We start from the raw sequence: 21,018 nt of genomic DNA, 5'->3' as shown, positions 1-21,018 counted from the left end.
CTCCCTTCTGAGACCATGCTGGGAAGGAAACGGGGGCCCGGGCAGAAAGAGAGAGGGTGTTGCTTTGCAGTTAGAGGCCTGGGAGGCCGCTTTATTAATTGGATCGGGGGAGGGGGCTAGAACTCAGGGTCATGTTTTGGCAGCCTGGCACTCAGGCTGGGAATGTTATAGAGCCAAGGGATCTGGGCCATCCGGTCCCATGACTGGAGAGCGGAAGCCAGTCAAAGCTCCGCTGACATTCCTCCTCTCACTTGGCTGGTGTCCAAGGGACAGGGTTGACTGGACTCCATCCACAGAGCTTCCACCCAGTGGACTCTCAACAGATTTTAGATCGGAGAACTTCTATGGGGTGAGTGAGGAGAGAAGGGGCCGGAAGAAACAGCATTAGGTGGGCGAGGAATGGAAGGGCCTGGTACCCTCGGTTCTGCCAGAACGTGTGTTTTCACAATACTTTTTGGGTAGAGCGAGATGGCTAAGTGAGGGAACTTTCTTCCATCATCAGGCATCTGTCTGGGTGCAGCGTGGCAGAAGATCTGAAGAAATCGTTGTGAACATGCAGGGGACACTGGATCCGGGGTGCATTCCCCTGGGTTAAGTGAGAACAGGTTGCAACAGGTCTCCCTCTAGACTGAAAATTCCTGGTGGGCGGGGAATGTGTCTACCAACTCTGGTGTATTGTACCCTCTCACACCATAAGCATTTTGCCCACTTTGTAGGCACTCAATAAATATGATTGACAGGATCTGTGTTCCAATCCCAGCTCTGCCACTTGTCTGCTGTGTGACCTTGGGCAAGTAATTTTATTTCTCTGTGTATCGGTTACTTTCGCTGTAAAATGGGGATTAAGACTGTCAGCCCCATATGGGAAGGGACTGTGTCCAACATGATTACTTTGTATCTATCCCCGTGCTTAGAGCATTGCTTGGCACATAGTAAGTGCTTAACAAATACCATCATCATCATTATTATTATTAATAATTGACAACTGTAGGTGATCCTGCCCATCCCTACCATGGAGTAACCTCCCCAGCCCTAAAAAGTAAGCAGGAAAAGCTCCCTCTAACCAAATTTCCTGCTGGGATTATAACTCATCTCTCTTATAAAAAAAAGACTTCCAAACCAGAGTGACTGGAAATACTAAGTACCAAAGCTGGGTAACCAAATTAACCCTGAAAGTAAACTTATTATGTATGGCCAGTGGCTGGTCTGCTCCGAGTTTCCTATGATCCAATCTCAAGTCTCCTCGAAGGCTTATTCATCATCCCCAAGGAAACCAGGCTGATTACTAAGCCCAAACCCCTCAGTCTAGAGTCGTACCAGGCTCGTGGTGCCAGCCAGGCAAAGCGTGCCGGGGAATCCCCATGGACCGGAGGCAGCGAGATAAGCCCGGTGGAGGGGGTGCTCTCCGCCCGAATCCGGAGGGCCGGGCAACGGAGGAAGTAGGATCGGAGGCACAGATGGTTCCGGGACCAAGAACTCTGCCTTGGCAGACTCCCGCAACGAACTCTCCACATGGCCTTTGAAAGACATGAAAAAAAAAAAAAGCTGGCATCCTGAAAGCTATTTCCCAGTGGAAATCTGGGGCAGATCCAATAGGAAAGGGGGTGTGAGAGATGTGGAAAGGGGAAAGGATGGAGGAAAGGCCAGAGAAAATGGGATGTTTCATTGCTGATGTATTTACATGGGCGTCCAAAGAGTTGAGACCCCTGGGATGTCAGGATTAGGGACTCTGAGTTCACATGGGCTTGTGACCCAGGACCGGAATGCAACAAATTGAGTGAATGAGGCCTACAGAGCATCTATGACCAAGACCAAAGCCTTTACTGCTTGAACAGGGAAGAACTACCTTCTGGACAGGGCTGTTACGGCTGATGGGATCTGTTTTTCACAGGAGAGATTGTGACAGGGACTCTTACCCAAGGACTGCCAGTGGGCCCTTACCACAAACAGTGAATCCGGCACTGCCCTGCTTCCCTCTAGCTCAGATATCAGCAAACTTTAGCAGAGCCAAACAAAATGAAACCTTTATTTTATTTATATTTCTATAACACTTGCTATGTCAGGCACTGTACTAAACGCTGGGGTAGATACAAGCTAATCAGGTTGGACCCAGTCCCTGGCCCACATGGGAGTTCACAGTCTTAATTCCCATTTTATAGATGAGGTAACTGAGGCACAGAGAAGTGAAGTGGCTTGTCCAAGGTCACACGGCAGACAAGTGGCAGAGCCAGGATTAGAACCCAGGTTCTTCTGACTCCCACGCCCGTGATCTAGGCGCTAGGCCACGCTGCTGTCGTTGTGCTGAGCCAATCATACGATTTAAACACACATTAACCTAGTTTTCTTCCGACGTGAACTGAACTCTTTTAAATGTCTCATGCCCCACCTCCATACAAAATTCACTTGGCGGCAGCCGGGCAAGATTAACCTCCACTTCATGGGCCGCTCCACCGGCTTCGTGGGCTGCTCTACCACGAGACATATGATGTCATTGTCACGCCAGACGTGGCTCAATGTGATGACATCTTCACTCCACTCAGCTACTTCATAGCAACAGCTCCTGTTGCCAGTGAGGGAGGTCAGAAGTGAGGAAGAAAGGGGAAGAGAGGCGGAGAGAGGCAGAGTAAGAAAGAGGAGAGGAAGGGAAGGGAGGGACGGCAGGATAGTTCAACACCAGCCAAGGCCAGTCTTTTCTCCTTTCCCCTGCCCTCCCCTCGCATCTTTATGCCCCAGGGATGCAGAAGCAGCATGGAGTAGTGGAGTCAGAAGGTCATGGGTTCTAATCCCGGCCCCGCCACTTGGCTGCTGTGTGACTCCGGGCAAGTCATTTCACGTTTCTGGCCCTCAGTTACCGCATCTGTAAAACAGGGATTGAGACTGTGAGTCCCACCTGGGACAGGGACTATTTCCAACTGGATCTGCTTATAATAATAATAATAATAATAACAATGATGATGGTATTTGTTAAGCGCTCACTATGTGCAAAGTATTCATTCATTCATTCAATAGTATTTATTGAGCGCTTACTATGTTCAGAGCACTGGACTAAGCACTTGGAATGTACAGTTCGGCAACAGATAGAGACAATCCCTGCCCATTGACGGGCTCACAGTCTAATAGGAAAAGTACCGCTCTAAGCGCTGGTAGGGATACAAGGTGATCAGGTTGTCCCATGTGGGGTTCCCAGTTTTAATCCCCATCTTACAGATGACATAACTGAGGCACAGAGAAGAGAAGTAACTTGCCCAAAGTCACACAGCTGACAAGTGGCAGATCTGGGATTAGAACCCATGACCTCTGACTCCCAGGCCTGGGCTCTTTCCACTGAGCCACACTGCTTCCCTGAGCCAGGCTGCTTCCTTGTATCCACCTCAGTGCTTAGCACAGTGCCTGGCACATAGCGTTTAACAAATACCACAATTATTATTATTAATTATTAAGTTAGTACCCACATGGCCAGGTCTGGGGTAACAGTGCCACAGCCCCTCTCTTGCTGTCTGGAGCCTTCAGCAGAGGGCAGGACTCCCTCCCTCCCCACTGGGATTTGGGGTCAGGTGGACCCCGTTCACCCCAGCTTGGGGCACGATGCCGTTCCTTCCCACCCTGGGCTGATAACTGGGTCCAGCTGTGTTACTCGGGGATGACAGTTAGGGGACGGCCTCCCGGAGCTGTGTGGTGGGTGTCTAAAACCGATCCCCGCTCCTCTTCTCCCAGCTCCATCTCTTCATCAAACAGAAACTCCTCACCATCATCTTTAAAGCACTCAGTCAGCTTGCCCCCACCTACTTTTCCTCAATGATCTCCTACTATAGCCCAGCCCACACACTTCACTCCTCTAGCACCAGGTTGCTCACTGTGCCCTAATTTCGGCTATCTCGCCGCCGACCCCTTTCCCACATCCTCCCACTGGCCTGGAACGCCCTTCCCCTCCAAATACACCAGACCACAACTCTCCACACCTTCAAAGCCCTATTAAAGTCATTCACTCATTCAATTCGATCGTATTTATTGAGCACTTACTCTGTGCAGAGCACTGTACTAAGTGCTTGGGAGAGTACTATACAACAACATGCAGACACATCGCCTGCCTTACATCAGTCTACGGGGGAGACAGATGTTAATATAAATAAATAAATTACAGATATGTACATGAGTGCTGTGGGGCTGGGGCGGAGGGGGATGAATAAAGAGAGCAAGTCAGGGCGATGCAGAAGGGAGTGGGAGAAGAGAAAAGAAGGGCTTAATCCGGGAAGGCCTCTTGGAGGAGGTATGTCTTCCATAAGGCTTTGAACGGGGGAGAGTCACTGTCTGTTGGATTTGAGGAGAGAGGGCATTCCAGGCCAGAGGCAGGATGTGGGCAAGGGGTCGGCGGCGAGATAGTTGAGATCGAGGTACAGTGACAAAGTTGGCATTAGAGGAGCAAAGCGTGCGGGCTGGGTTGTAGTAGGAGGAGGAGGCCTTCCCCAGTTAAGCCCTCTTTTCCTCGGGTCCCTCCCCCTCCTGCTTCTTTGGCTATGCACTTGGATCTGTACCCTTTGAGCATTCGATATTCACCCCACCCTCAGCCCCACGGCACTTATGTGCATATCTATAAATTTATAAATCATCGATATTGATGTCTGTCTCCCCCTCTAGACTGTAAGCTCATTGTGGGTAAGGAATATGTCTGCTCTCAGTGCAATGTTTGGACACATAGTAAGCTCACAATAAATACCACTGATTGATCGATCCAAAGAGTTAAAGGGTCCGTGGGATCCTCTGGGGTGGGCGGGGGTCATTCTCCAAGTAGGGGCAGGAGAGCCCTTTCTGGGCCGAATGGGGTAAGGGTTCTTCCATGATCCAGACGATCCAGGGTGGACGGGCCGAGCCACGGGGGTTCCGGCCCCATGAGTTGTCCCCCAGCTGGATCCCGGAACCTCCTCGAGGGAGAGTCTCAGACAGGCTGTCCGTTGCCAAAGGAGCTCAGTTAGCCCTCCGTGCTGACTCCCCACTGCAACTCCCTACCTCTGCCCCAACCACAAAGGGCCGGACGGAGCCCGTCGCCCTGCGCCACTTTCTGCGGGTTTGGGGGAGGTTGTGGAAACGGTGCCGAGTGCAGAGCGACATCGTGCCTGCCTCCAACCCGGAGCCCAGGGCGGTAGTTTTCAATAACCCATCTGCCCCCTTTCCAGCTCAATCATTCATATTTAGTGAGTGATTACGGAATTGAGCTCTTGGGAGGTACAGTATAACAGAGTTGGTTGACACCTTCCCTGCCCACAACAAGCTTACGGTGTATACCTTAGGAGTCTAAGAGCCCCATCGAGAAGAGCCGGACGTGGCTGGCGAGCCCAGGGATGCAGATTGGACCCCGGCTCTAGCCTAGTCTCATCTGGGTTCACGTTCACCAACCCCGGGTTGAAGAGGAGGGAGGAGAGATAGAGAAACCGTGGCACCCAAGTGGCATTTGTTTCACAGCTGACCTGGAGCCTGCTTCTAAGAAGAAAAACAACCCAAGTAGGTCATTTTTCTCTCCCCTCCCCGTCTCTCTGCCTCCCCTCAGCACCTCCTCTGAGCTTTCTTTTGTGACACGGGGAAACCTAAGCCTCCTTTATCATCCCCTTCAGGTTCCTTTCACCTCCTTACTATCCCAGTTGGGATGGGGAGAGAAGAGAGGCAGTGGGCTCACTACCGTGGCTACTTTCCCTCAGTTTCAGCCATCCGGGTCCCTTTGCCCCACAACCAGGGCAATTGAAGTCAGGCAGTTTCCAGACAGGAGTCTTTTTAGACAAAGACTCAGGGGTCTCCCTTAGGGAGAAACTGTTGGGTCTTTATGCTCCTCCAAAGCCACCCATTCCCAAGCCTCCCATTCTCCAGAGGGGAGATTAGAGGCTGAAGACATGGCAGAATTCGGGGCTTGGGACTCGGGTCACTCTGATTTAGGAGGAAAATAGAATGAGAGGGAAAGAAGCTCTGACAGATTTAGCCACAGCGGACCTCATTCATTCATTCAGTCATATCGATTGAGCACTTACTGTGTGCGGAGCGCTGTACTAAGCACTTGGGAGAGTAAAATACAACAATAAACAGACACATTCCCTACCTACAACAAGTGAGGGTACGCAACGCCCCAAAGGCCTAACTCCTAGGTGCCAGAGGTCCATTAGGGAAATCCTCACTCACCTAGGCCCCCAGCATTTGAGGTTCATCAGCAATGGTATATTTGGATGGGACTGCACACGTTTACAAAACACCCACACGCCCAAACTCACTCAAAAACATATATGAACATTGCCCCAAACAGGAATGATGCACATAAACCTACACACATATGCGTTTTCCTGCCCCAAGGCTTGCTCTCATGTAAAAGCAGCTAGGACTAGTGGAAAGAGCATGGGCACAGGAGTCAGGGAACTTGGGTTCTAACCCTGGTTCCGCCATTTATTTACTGTGAACCCATAGGAAGTCACTTGACTTCTCTGTGCCTCAGTTTCCTCACCTGTAAAATGGGGAGTCCATATGTGGTTGTTCTTTTGGGGTATTTATTAAGCACTTACTATGGGTCAAATACGGATTCCAAGTACTGAGGTAGATACAGATTAATTAGGTTGGACACAGTCCTTGGGGCTCACGTGGGGCTCACGGTCTACGTAGGAACGAGGACAGGAGAAGTGAGGCACAGAGAATTTAAGTGACTTGCCCAAGGTCACACAGCAAGCAATTGGCAGAGCCGGAATTAAAACCGAGGTCTTCTGAATACTAGACCCAGGGATCTTTCTTTCCCTAGGCCTTGCCGATTACCTGTTCTCCCCACTACTTAGACCATGAGCCCCATGTGGGACAGGGACTGTCTCCGAACCGATGATCTTGTATCTTCCCCAGCACTTAGAACAGTGTCGGGCACCTAGTAAGCGCTGAACAAATATCGCAATCGTCATTACCAATGTAAAAAGACACATATATGCCTAGAAGTACACACCACGGCTAATGCAGTCCCATTCCCTTCTGGAGTGATTTTTTTTCTTTCAACTCCACACCTGCTTGAGTGTCAGAAGCCACTCTAGCTCTGGGCTCTTCAGAGAGTCGGATGGACTTGCATTCATTCATTCATTCAGTCGTACTTATTGAGCACTTACTATGTGCAGAGCACTGGACTAAGCGCTTGGAATGGACAATTCAGCAACAGATATAGACCATCCCTGCCCGATGACGGGCTCACAGCGGGTGTCACCGGGGGGGGGGGGGAGCAGAAGACTGTTCCCCCCTGGACTTTCTTGACACCCGACCCATTTTCCCCCTAAAAGACACCAGAGGGGCACAGGACAGCTTCGCTGTGGCTCTCCCTGAGATGTCACCACCCAGAGCCCCGGGGATCTCGGCCAGCCTGGGGCACCTGCAGCCCGCGGCCCTGCTCAGAGTGACGCACGCCAGACGGCTTGGTAATGGCTCTTTGTGAAGGGGAACCAGCTGGAGGAGAGAAACCTGAAACCAGAAAGGTTGCGGGCTCCCCAGAGCGGGGACCCTCCTGGCCTTGTTAGGAGGTGGGGGTGGTGGATGGGGCCCGGGCAGGGCTGCCGGGTGACAGACTCTTCTGGAAAGAAAGGATGCATTCTGGGATAAGTGGACCGGGGTGGGCAGAGGAGGGACAATTGAGGACTCCCGGTTAGGGAACGGGTGTAGGCGGCAGGCATCCTGGGTTCTATTCCTGGATCTGACACTGACTCACTAGGTGCCTTAGAGTGAGTCCCCTTTTCCGGGCCTGTATTCCCAGCCGCAAAATCGCTCGTTTAGAAAGTGGACCCAGTCTTCGGTGAAGGAGATTAACCTGTACCTACCCTGGTGCTTAGAATAGGGCCTCACACATAGTAAGTGCCTTAGAACTACCATAAAAAAATGAGGGTAACCGACAGGCCCCAGGCAACCACCCCCCCTCCCCCCCGCCGCCCCACTTGGTCCTGGACAGGCCCTGAGAGCGGGACTTTTGGGTTCTCATTCCGGCTCCATCCCTGCTTTTTCGTTTTTATCTTTTCGATGGTTTTTGTTAAGCTCTTACTCTCTGCCCGCAAGTGCTGGGCCATTAGATACAAGCTAATCGGGTCGGAGAGAGTCCCTGTCCCACGTGCGGCTCACAGTCTTAATCCCCATTTTAAAGATGAGGTAAGTGAGGTACCGAGAATGATGATGATGATGATGATTATGGTATCTGTTAAGCGCTTACTATGTGCAAACAGTGTTTTCACTGTTTTAAGCACTGGGGTTGAACCCAGGTAATCAGGTTGTCCCACGTGGAGCTCACAGTCTTATTCCCCATTTTACAGATGAGGTAACTGAGGCACAGAGAAGTCAAGTGGCTTGCCCAGTGTCACACAGCAGACAAGTGGCAGAGCCGGGATTAAGAACCCATGTCCTCTGACTCCCAAGCCTGTGCTCTTTCTGCTAAGCCACGCTGCTTCTCCTGATCTGCTGAGCCCTTTGGCCTTCGTCTTTCCTCAGGCAAAAGGAGGGCTAATCGCTCCCTGTTACTCACAATACAGAATAACCGGTTGCAGGTAGAACTCTCTGAGCTCCTCCAGAGAAAGTCTGCCCAATTCCTTTAGAAATGCAACGAATTATGATCACTTTTATTATGGGAAATGAACCTGCTCATCCCCCTCTTAGTGAGGGAGGAAAAGTAGAGCTTGGAGGCTGGGGGTAACCCCCTGCTTCTGCCTCTGCCACTAGGGTGGTCGGTCATCGGGATCATACCAGAGAGTCTGGTTTTCATTTTCTCAATCAATCAATTAATCTTACGTATTGAGTGCGGGTGCGGAGCTAAGCACTTGGGAGAGTAAAATATAGTAGTGTTGGCAGACATGTTCCCTGCCCACAGTGAGCTTAGAGTCCAGAGGAGCTTTCAGCTGCCTCAAGTCTAGTGTGGATAGGGCACCAGACGCCTCTCTGCTCCGTATTTTTAGTTTCAGCACTGACTTTGGCTTGGCTTGGCTCCTGCCACCAAGTTCCGGAGCTTGGATGAGAAGCCTGTGTTCACAGGGACCTGAGAGTGTGGGGGTGGAGGGTCAGGGCTCCTCTCAGCTAAATGTCTCAGGTTTGAGCCGGCTCAGTATACTTTCCCAGCGTGGTGCGTGTGACGTCCTGACATCATCCGGCCTCCCCAGAGCAACACGTATGACGTCACGCGCATCTCAATGTCTGGAACTCCCAAATCCCAGCAGTGACACCTTATCTGATACCCTGTCCCTCTGGCACTCTCTCTACTCCTTTCAGGCTCGTGGGAGTATGCTAGGTTTGCTGGTGAGGGTGCTTTGGAGCATGCTCAGTTGGAATATGCGACAGAAACAAAACCTCTTGCTGTTCATATGAATTAATCAGAGAAGACTCCTCTAATGTTCCGTTATCGTATTGTTATTGGGCCCCACCAGGAAACATCCTAGCTGTCTCTCGCTCCCTCCCCACTACATCTTTCCAAGGCTTAATGTTGCTCTGACATTTTAGGGATCACTCTATGGAAACCTGTTCACTGGGAGGACCAGTAGTCTTTCCCTGTCAGCCGGCTTTTTCCAGGGTTGGAGGCGGGGTCTTCCCCTTGACTCCTGCTCACCCATCTAGTAAGAAGATCTAGATTGTAAGCTTGTTGTGGGCAGGGGATGTGTCTATTTATTGTTGCATTGTACCCTCCCAAGCATTTAGTACTGCGCTCTGCACGCAGTAAGCGCTCAGTAAATACGATTGAATGAACGAATGAATCCGGCCTGAGCCCTCCTTAGCACTTAGGAAGTTGTCCTCAGTTAATCTACTTGCTCTCTGGTGTCTTTTCCTGGGAGAGACATTGAAGAGTGGCCCCGGATCTTGTGATCTGATCTCATGTCAGGGCCGGTTAGAGAAAGTAAGCCAGTGAAGCCAATAACTTGGGATCCACCATCCAGGGGGAGGTGGCGGGTCTGGTGGTAAGCAAAATCGGAAAGCCCATAGTAGATCATTCGCTCACTCATTCGTTCATATTTATGTAGAGAGCACTGTACTAAGCAGTCGGGAGAGTACAATACAACCATAAACAGACACATTCCCTGCCCGCAACGAGCTCACAGTCTAGAGGGGAGGAGAAAGACATTAATATAAATAAATGAATAAATTACAGATTTGTGCATAAGTACCATGGGGCTAGGAGGGGGAAAGAACAGGGGGAGCAAGTCGAATAGGAAGCAGTGCCTGTGAACAGCAACTTGGGAGAGGAGCGCAATGGCTCTAAAGCAAATGGGGGCGTGGTTCTGAGGTCCCCCTCCGAAGAGGTCCCCCTCTAAGTTCAGGGGTTCCCACGGACTTCTTCTGTATGCGATCAAATGGACCACCATGTGCATACGCTCTGTGACAACATGGCATCACGCTGACCAGCAGGAAGACAAATATTTCCCTGCCTCAGGCGGGAAAGCCTGCCCTGTATTTGTGAAGGCTCCTTGATGCTGACGGGGTGTTCAGTGCAAAGTAAATAGACGTGGCCTCTGTCCGTTTGGCACTTGAACCTCAAATTGAGGGTGGTGACAGAGAGAAACGTGGATGAAGACAGTAGATACGCAGACAACTTTCTCCATACCTCGGGGCTACGCTTCAGGAACAGCACTGCCCCAGGATAGTAGACACGGCCTCTATCCTTGTGACGCTTGAACCTAAAACTTAACCAGGAACCAGGAACTATACTGCGTAGAAGCAGCATGGCGTAGTGGGTAGAGCACGGGCCTGGGAGTCAGAAGCAGTGTGGCTTAGTGGGAAGAGCCCGGGCTTGGAAGTCAGAGGTCGTGGGTTCTAATCCCAGCTCTGCCACTTGTCAGCTGTGTGACTTTGGGCAAGTCACTTAACTTCTCTGTGCCTCAGTTACCTCATCTGTACAATGGGGATGAAGACTGGGAGTCCCACGTGGGACAACCTGATTACTGCATCTACCCCTGTGCTCAGAACGGTGCTTGGAACATAGTAAGTGCTTAACAAATACCATCACTATTATTATTACTATTATTCTAATCCTGGCTTGGGAAAGTCACTTCACTTCTCAGTGCCTCAGTTACCTCATTTGCAAAATGGGGGTTAAGACCGTGAGCCCCATGCAGGACAGGGACTGTGTCCATCCCAATTTGCTTGTATCCTCCTCAGCGCTTAGTACAATGCCTGGCACAAGTAAGCGCTTAACAAATACCACAGTTATTATTATTTTTATTACTAAAATTGACAGAGAAAGCCTTGGTTGAGGACAACAGCTGCCCAGACAACTTTCCCCATACCAAGGGGCTATGCTTCAGCGAGAGCACACCACACGACGTGACCTAATTAAAGGCCTTTTTACATTACGTTTGGATGCTAGTGGGTCTTGGGGTGACATTGAACGACTCCCCTCCCCAACTCCATCCAGCAGACTCCGGCCCCCACCTCGTGGGAGCTCTAAGAATCCCCAGTGGGTCTCCAGCCTGGAGTTCTTTCTTACGCTTGCTCCTAGAGACTGCAAACTCCTTGTGGCAGGGATCACATCTACCAACTCTGTAGTATTGTACTTGGCCTAGTCGATAGAGCACGGGCCTCGGAGTCAGAAGGATCTGGGCTCAAATCCCGGCTCCGCTGTGTGACCTTGGGCAAGTGACTTCTCTGTACTCCAGTTACCTCATCTCTCAAACGGGGATTAAGACTGCGAGTCCCATGTGGAACAGGGACTGTGTCTACCCCTATTCGCTTGTATCCACCCCAGCACTTAGTACAGTGCCTAGCACACTGTAAGCGCTTAAAAAATACTACAGTTATTATTACTTTCCCTAGCATTTAGTACGGTGTTCTGCACACAGTAAGTCATTGATTGATCGATTGATTGGCCTAACATTGGGCTCTTTCGGTAATCCGGAGAGGGGCTGCTTGGGGCACTGGCCGGGGAGGGTCCTTCGGTCCCTGGAGTAATTTGTCTCCCACTCCCGCCTCCCCACCTAGAAAGCATGAATAGTTAGCTCCAGACTGGAGCGAGGTATGACACTCCCCACGCCGCCCTCCGAGGCCTGCCGGCCCCTTAGAAGACCGTAGGACCCCCCGTCGCCCTTCAGAGAGCTTCAGTCAGGTTCCCAGTCCGTCCGCCTAATTCAGACTGCAAGACCACTGGGTCAGAGTCTGGATCTCACTCCAGGTTTTGTTCAGCCCCGAACCCCAGGTGCTCGGTGAATATTAAACTCTCATATCTGAGGATGAGAAACTCATTACACTAAACTGGGTTTAAGTGCCCATCCCCAGCTCACGGACTCCACGAGGGAGGGGGGAGATGCACCATCCAGGCACTTAGATAAGAACCGAGGATCCTCAAGGTGCCGAGTTCCCGAGACGTTTATACCGGCGGAGAGGAGACAGAGGTACGGTGGTTCCCGTTGTCCCAGTAAGGAGCCCCGACACCGATAAGCCCAACCTCGGAGCTGAAATTTGGCAAATGAGTGAATCGGCTGAAAAATATATACCGAGAGGCGGCCGGCGTGGGACAGGGCAAGGGGAGGGCGGAGGCAGGGACTAGAGCTTGACGGGGACAAGAGACAGTCAGAGTAGCAGAAACACTAGCAATTAAAGATAGGCTGTGTCAAAAAAACTCTAAACCGATTAAAGTTGAAGGTTCCGTTTTCTTCTTTTCATCAGAGAACGGAATCAAAACCTGCCTGCAAAGACGCTCTCTCCGTTCCCAGTGCTCCAAAGGCAGCGCCTGCATCCATCCTGCTGTGTCCCTGCATTTTAATTACCACCTTATTAATATTCATGAGGACAGGCACTCAAGGGGGATTGCAGTCTGTCATTCTTTCCTAACCCCCCCCCCCCCCCATTCCCGTCTCTCTCTGTCTCTTTCTCCCTCCCCATTGAATCCAGTTTTTTTTTTTTTCCTCCCCGCTCTCAAACAGTTGGTGTGCTGTGGATTGGGTGTGCGTGTGAATCGATAGGGTTCAGGTGTGTACCAGGGGGAGAAACGGGCGTCAATACGTAGAGGCTGGGAGTTTGGGTCTGAGTGCATCTGTGACTGTGTGTGAACGTCTGTGTTGGTGTGCGCTGTGTGGAAGGGGTGATAAGCCAGTGCCGGGGTGTAATGGGTCTGATGGGATACATCTGTGTGCAGGTGTTACCCTGGGATAAGTGTAGGAAGCTTGCAAGCATAATGAGGCAGGGTCCCGTACATCCACGATCAGACCCGGGCCTGCCAAAGCCACTCGGGGAAATCTACAGTTTCATACTCTCATCTTGCATATTCTCTGCCCTTCGAAAGGTACATGTGAAATGTCGTGGGATCCTGGAATTATTATTCTTCCCATTTCACAGATAATAATAATAATGTTGGTATTTGTTAAGCACTTACTATGTGCAGAGCACTGTTCTAAGCGATGGGGGGAGACACAGGGGAATCAGGTGGTCCCATGTGGGACTCACAGTCTTAATCCCCATTTTACAGATGAGGTAACTGAGGCACAGAGAAGTTAAGTGACTTGCCCACAGTCACACAGCTGACAAGTGGCAGAGCCGGGATTCGAACCCATGACCTCTGACTCCAAAGCCCGTGCTCTTTCCACTGAGCCACGCTGCTTCTCTAAGTCACTGAGGCAGTCAGTTGTGTTTATTTAGCCCTTACCGAGTGCAGAGCACTGTACTGAGCGCTTGGGAGAGTACAATATAACGATGAACGGACACATTCCCTGTCCACAGTGAGCTTGCAGTTTAGCGGGGGAGACAGAGGCAGGGGAAGGTCGAGTAGCCTGCTCTAGGTCACGCATAGAGTGGATGGTGGAGGTAAAGATGGTAAGGCAAAAGCCAAGCTCCAGAGCTCGGGAATCAGAGAGGAGCGGGGTGAGGGTGAGAGTGGCAAACATTAAGACGTAGCTTACCTCCACCCCACAGCCAACCGCAGAGAGGTTCATTTCTTCGCGGTCAAAACTGAACAAGAAGAAACCAGCTTGAACCGAAGCAATAAAGAGTTGAATTAGACCAGAGGAAGGACTCATCACTAGGGGGTGATTAAACACTGGAACCTGCTGCCAGGGAGGTTGGGTAACCTCTACCCCCAGAGATCTTGAAGCGTAAGATTGACCCCCGTGAACTAGGGGGTGGCCATCCTGGAGGCAGGGGATTGCAGTCCAGTTCAAGTATCTTCCTAACCAGCCTCCCCTCGGCCTCTTCCCTATCTCCCTGCCCCCACCCAAACCCCAGAGAGTCTTAATAATAACAACGATTATTACTATTATATTATTATTATGGTGCTTGTTGTTCTAAGCCCTGGGGTAGATGCAAGTTAATCAGGTCGGACCCAGTCCCTGTCCCACATGGGGATCACATTCTTGATCCCCATTTTACAGATGAGGTAACTGAGGCCCAGAGAAGTGAAACGACTTGCTCAAAGTCACAGAGCAGACAAGTAACTAAGCTGGGATTGGCACCCAGGTCCTTCTGACTCCCAGGCCCGTGCTCTATCCACTAGCACCACCACGAACAGTAGTATTTATTGAGCGCTTACTATGTGCAGAGCACCGTACTAAGCGCTTGGAATGAACGAGTCGGCAACAGATAGAGACGGTCCCTGCCGTTCGACGGGCTCACGGTCTAATCGGGGGAGACGGACAGACGAGAACGATGGCGATAAATAGAGTCGAGGGGAAGAACGTCTCGTAAAAACAATGGCAACTAAATAGAATCGAGGCGATGTACATTTCATTAGCAAAATAAATAGGGTAATGAAAATATATACGGTCTAGCGGACGAGTATGGTGCCGAGGGGATGGGAAGGGAGAGGGGGAGGAGCAGAGGGAGATGGGGGGAGAAGAGGGTTAAGCTGCGGAGAGGTGAAGGGGGGGCGGTAGAGGGAGTAGAGGGAGAAGGGGAGCTCGGTCTGGGAAGGCCTCTTGGAGGAGGTGAGTTTTAAGTAGGGTTTTGAAGAGGGGAAGAGAATCAGTTTGGCGGAGGTGAGGAGGGAGGGCGTTCCGGGACCGCGGGAGGACGCGGCCCGGGGGTCGACGACGGGACGGGCAAGACCGGGGGACGGCGAGGAGGTGGGCGGCGGAGGAGCGGAGCGTGCGGGGTGGGCGGTAGAAAGAGAGAAGGGAGGAGAGGTAGGAAGGGGCAAGGTGACGGAGAGCCTCGAAGCCTAGAGTGAGGAGTTTTTGTTTGGAGAGGAGGTCGATAGGCAACCACTGGAGTTGTTTAAGAAGGGGAGTGACAGGCCCAGATCGTCTCTGAGGGAAGATGAGCCGGGCGGCGGAGTGAAGAATAGACCGGAGCGGGGCGAGAGAGGAGGAAGGGAGATCGGAGAGAAGGCCGACACGGTAGTCTAGCCGGGATATAGCGAGAGCCCGTAGCGGTAAGGTAGCCGTCTGGGTGGAGAGGAGAGGGTGGATCTTGGCGACACTGTAAAGGTGAAACCGGCAGGTCTCGGTGACGGATAGGATGTGTGGGGTGAACGAGAGAGACGAGTCGAGGATGACACCGAGATCGCGGGCCCGAGAGACGGGAAGGACGGTTGTGCCGTCCACGGTGATAGGGAAGTCTGGGAGAGGACCGGATTCGGGAGGGAAGATGAGGAGCTCGGTCTCGCTCGTGTTGAGTTTTAGGTGGCGGGCCGACATCCAGGTGGAGATGTCCCGGAGGCGGGAGGAGATGCGAGCCCGAAGGGAGGGGGAGAGGTCAGGGGCGGAGATGTAGATCTGCGTGTCATCTGCGTAGAGATGGTAGTCAAAGCCCTGAGAGCGGATGAATTCACCGAGGGAGTGAGTGTAAATGGAGAACGGAAGAGGGTCGAGAAGTGACCCTTGAAGAACTCCGACAGTTAAAGGACGGGAGGGGGAGGAGGCGCCAGCGAAGGAGACCGAGAATGACCGGCCAGAGAGATAAGAGGAGAACCGGGAGAGGACGGAGTCCGTGAAGCCGAGGTGAGATAAGGTGTGGAGGAGGAGGGGATGGTCGACAGTGTCAAAGGCAGCAGAGAGGTCAAGGAGGATCAGAATGGAGTAGGAGCCATTGGATTTGGCAAGAAGGAGGTCGTGGGTGACCTTAGAGAGAGCAGTCTCGGTAGAGTGGAGGGGACGGAAGCCAGACCAAATCCCTGCCTTACTCCGAAGACCAATATTAATTTGAAACAAATGCCCGCAGCACTGAAAGGGAGGCTCAGTGTCTTTTCCCCAATCCCGGAGCTCAGCCTGTGGTTGGGTCTTGCAAACCATAGGAGTGAGAGGAAACAAACTTAAAGTTCCCAGTCCCAATCACGGAGGAAGCAGCGTGGCCTTATGGAAAGAGTATGGGCCTGGCAGTCGGGAGACCTCTAGACTTTAAGCTCCTTGTGGGCAGGCGACGTGTCATTGCTGTCATATTGTTCTCTCCCAAGCATTTAGCTCTGTACATGGTAAGCCCTCAGTAAATATCACTGATTGTCTGGTTTTTTTTGAATAGTATCTAAGGGTTTATTACGTAGCAAACACTGTTCTAAGCACTAAGGTAGATAAAAATCAATCAGGTTGAACACGATCCCTGTCCCACATGGGGCTCACAGTCTAAATAGGAAGGAGAACAGACTAAGACCCTCAGCCCCATGTGAGGCAGGGACTCTGTCCGACTAGATTAACTTGTATCTATTCCAATATTTAGAAGACTGTTTGGCCCATTGTAATCATTTAATACAAGATATTGAATCCCCAATTTACAATTGAGGAAACTGAGGCCCATCCAGCCAAGTGTAGACCAGTGGCCCATCCAGCCAAGTCCGTCCGGCCTAGTGCAAACCAGGGATTTGTCCAGCCTGATATAGACCATTGGCCCATCCAGGCTAGTACAGACTTGTAGTCCATCTAGCCTAGAACAGACCAGTGGTCCATCCAGGCTAGCTCTGTGCCTCCAACAGGAGTACCCAGGGAGGCTTGGAGGGACCATACGATGGTTGCCTTCCTCCACAGCCTTTTCTCTCACCTGCTCTCTTTGATTCCTGAATTCGGGAGTCAAAGCCCAGAGGGCAGCACAGTGGGCCAGAGTTCTGCTCAGGAGATGGTCAGGTGACCTCAACCCCATCCCCAGCCTAAAGGCAAAGTCGGGAAGGGTTAGGGCTGACACTGAGAATGCAAAGGGAGACTTCGGAAATGTGGGCAAGGATTTATTCAGCATCATAAATCACTCCATTAGATCTATTTTTAAGGAAGCCACGGCTGGAGTCGGGACAACATCTAGCATTTGGGTGGGGACTTCAGAGTCACACATCCTACCACGAGCTTAGGGGAGACTCTGCTGTGGTTTCCTCTCCGCTGGGCAGAGGCAGCCCGGTCTCTGGCCAGAAGATCGATTAATTCCGGAGTCTCCCAAATCCACGCAGCCCAGTGGTTCCCAACTTCCCTCCCTTGTGCAATTCAGGCTGAGGCGGCCAACCCGTTCAGAGACCCGCCGGACTGTCCGGCTGTCCCCGTCCCTTCCGAATGGGGCCTGGGGAAGAGCCCAGACCCACCTGGGCCTTTGGCCGTTTGTCTGGGCTGCCTTGAGCACCAGCTGGGGGGAAGTCCAAGGGGGACGAGAGGGAGGAGAACACAAGCCAAGCTCTAGTTTGTCTCCCTGGCAACTGCGAGCGAGCCCAGACCTCTTCCTAAAGCTGCAGGCAGCTCTCCGGGGCCCGGGGTTGGGTTTCTCTGGGGTCTGCAAGACCTCTGGTATTGACAGCTCTTACAGCAGGGCTAACACATCTGCACCCTCCGAGAAGCATCCAGTACAGCCAACATGCTTCTTCTCAACCCCCTCCCACCTACTTTGCCACCCCACCTCCCACGCTCACTGGCTCCTCCATTCTCCAGGCACCCACCACACCAGGGGAGAAATGGCTTCTGCAAGGAGGCCCGGCTCCCCTCGGCTCAGGATGCGCAGCACCGACTGAGAATATTTTGTGCAGAGCTCCGTATTCGGGACTCGGTGACGGAGAGAAGAAGAAGGTGGTGAGGTCTCTGCCCACGAGGAACTTACAATCTAATGAGGGAGATAATAGATGGAAATCTGTGACTATGCCACCGTAAAGAATGAGGGAAGAGTTATAAATAGCAGGCACAAGTGAGTGAATCGATGATTGAATGAATGAATGAGTGAATAACCCACCAGAAAAATCAATGAATAATAATATTAATAATGGTGGTATTTGTTAAGCACTTACTGTGTGCCAGGCACTGTACTAAGTACTTGGGTAGGTATAATTTAATCGGGTTGAACACAATCCCTGCCCCAGGTGGGGTTCACAGTCTTCATCCCATTTTACATATGAGGTAACTGAGGCACAGAGAAGTGAAGTGACTTCCCCAAAGTCACGCGGCAGACAAGAGGCAGAGCTGGGATTAGACGCCTAGTTGGCGGATGGGATGGTCAACCAGGAAGGTGGGATCATTAAGGCATTTAAGTTAGGGCCTTCTGGGAGGGAGCTGAATCCCCTCACTGCATTAGATCTTGGGGTAATGTACGAAGATAGGGGACAGGATATCCCCTATGGAGCATTCCCAAAGGAGTCTTGGAAAGCAAGAAGATCCTGGAGAGTGTGTGTGGGGGTGGGGGGAGGGTAGGGAGAATGTGTTAAACTATAAATAGGAGGGTTGTCTCCAACCCACACAGAGAGCTCTGTCCCAACTCTACCCAGAATCCTTGACAACCAGCTTCCATCTGCTTATCATTAATAGTAATAATATTAATAATACAAATGGTATTTGTTAAGCGCTTACTATATGCCAGGCACTGTACTAAACTCTGGGGCAGGTACAAGATGATCAGGTTGGCACAATCCCAGCCCCGCAGAGGGCTCACAGTCTTTGTATATATTTTTATTCCCCTATTTATTTTGTTAATGAGGTGTCCATCCCCTTGATTCTATTCATCGTGATTATGTTGTCTTGTTTTTGTCCGTCTGTCCCCCCCGATTAGACTGTGAGCCCGTCACCGGGCAGGGATGGTCTCTATCCGTTGCCGAATTGTACCTTCCAAGCGCTTAGTACAGTGCTCTGCACATAGTAAGCGCTCGATAAATACTATTGAATGAATGAAAGAATCCCCATTTTACAGATAAGGTAACGGAGGCACAGAGAAGTGCGGGAAGGCTGGGATGGGAAGCAGCACCTCTCTTGCTGCCAACTTGCTCACAGGTAAGGCGAGCTGGGGGCCACCGGCTGGGGAAATACCATATCCCACACGGAGGTAAACCCAGGCCCCACCCAAGACCCACGAGGTCGGAACAGGACAGCAGCAGAGGTGAAAACAGAAACGCCCTAGAAGGAGAGAACAACACGGATGAGGCGCTAATATTTTATCTGGTGCTCATCTGCCGGGTGTCCCCGGTCAGTCAGAGAAAGCTTTATCCGACAGTCTGCATCAAGCACCACTGGGCTCGTGCTTTTCCAGCCTAGTCAACAGGTATTGTTCCCGCCTTCCCCTAGCTTACGGTGTAAAATGGAGAACATGGATTCCTCCGTGAGCACGTAAAGATGCAGGATTTTATAATACAGTCAGTCTCCTAGCAGTGAAGCTGTGATCACTGCAAACCCAACAGCCCTAGGAGATGGCTGAGAAGCGGTGTGACCCAGAGGATAGAGCACGGGCCTGGGAGTCGGAAGGACTCGGGTTCTAACCCCGGCTCGGCCACTTGTCTGCTGTGTAACCTCGGGCAAGTCACTTAACTTCTCTGTGCCTCAGTTCCCTCATCGGCAGAGTGGTATCAAGACCACGAGCCCTATATGGGACAGGGACTCTGTCCAACCTGATGAATTTCTATCTACCCCAGCACTTAGAGCGGCGCATAGTAAGCGCTTCGGGAATAAAGCAATTATTTTTATTAGGAACATGTGAGGAGAATGGAGGATGGCAGGATAACCAAGCAGCTGCTGTGTGGTGAACTGCAATGGAGAAATCAAAAACAAGGAGAACCGAGGAAACATTTTAAGGCTAGGGTAAAATGAAGCCTCACACAATCTGGAATCCCAACTGAAAACTGAGAGTCAGTTCCTTCATTTAGGCCAGCATGGGTCATGGCAATCAAGAAAGGAACGGCTCTTTTTGAGCAGAAGCTCTGTAAGGAGCGTGAAGTAATTGGACAACCCTACTCCCTCTCTCTTGTGTCACCTTTAGACTTGGATCAGACATTCAATCTATGAATCAATCGTATTTATTGAGTGCCTACTGTGTGCAGAAATGTGCTAAAGCGCTTGGGAGAGTACAGTGTAACAGAGTTGGTAGACAACTTCCGTGCCCACAAGGAGTTTACAGTCTGGAAGGGAAAACAGAGATCGATCTTAAATAAATTATTGATACCTACATAAGTGCTGTGGGGCTGGGGCGGAGGATAAAAGAAGGATGAGATCCAAATACAACGGCTTTGCCAAAGCGAGTGAGAGAAGAGAAAATGAGGGCTTACTTTATTCACCCCACCCTCAGTCCCACACCACTTCCGAGCATATTCTTAATTTATTTTACTATTTGTGTCCCCCTCTAGATTGAAAGCTCTTTGTGGGGAGGGAACATCTCTATCAACTCCGTTATACTGCGCTCTCCCAGGCGTTTTAATAAAATGCTGTGCACGCAGTAAGCGCTCATTTCACACGATCGATTGATTGAAAATCAAAAACGGCACCGACACCGCAAACAACAAGCCCGTCTGCCCAACAAGGGTCACTCACTGAGCGAGCACAGTGCAGTTACAGGGCTATTAGTCCGGCACTGGCCTATTGAGTCACCGGCGCACCCAGGGGCTGGAATTCCCCATCGGTGGCATCTTCTCAAAGTACGAAGGACAGCTTTAGATCTCGATATAGACTGAACAAGAACAGACGAGTGACACGTTCTGCAAGAACCAAGTCCAAGGTCAAATCGACAAGCACTTACGTTATGGATGACTTACTCTTTGAACCCGGGGAGGGCTTGAGTGGGTCACGGCGTTGAAAAACCAAAGCCCAGGGAGAATAGCCTGGGATAGGCTGATTGAACAGGGTAGATCATGGGGAACGGCCATAAACGCCACCAGCTGTGTGCGGGGAGCTGATGGCCACCTTAAAGTGACTTGGT

Source organism: Ornithorhynchus anatinus, chromosome 4 (assembly GCF_004115215.2).
Source record: "Ornithorhynchus anatinus isolate Pmale09 chromosome 4, mOrnAna1.pri.v4, whole genome shotgun sequence".
In the NCBI taxonomy this organism is placed as follows: domain Eukaryota; kingdom Metazoa; phylum Chordata; class Mammalia; order Monotremata; family Ornithorhynchidae; genus Ornithorhynchus; species Ornithorhynchus anatinus.
The sequence above is the reverse complement of the archived record's forward strand: the minus strand, read 5'-3'. Positions refer to the sequence as shown.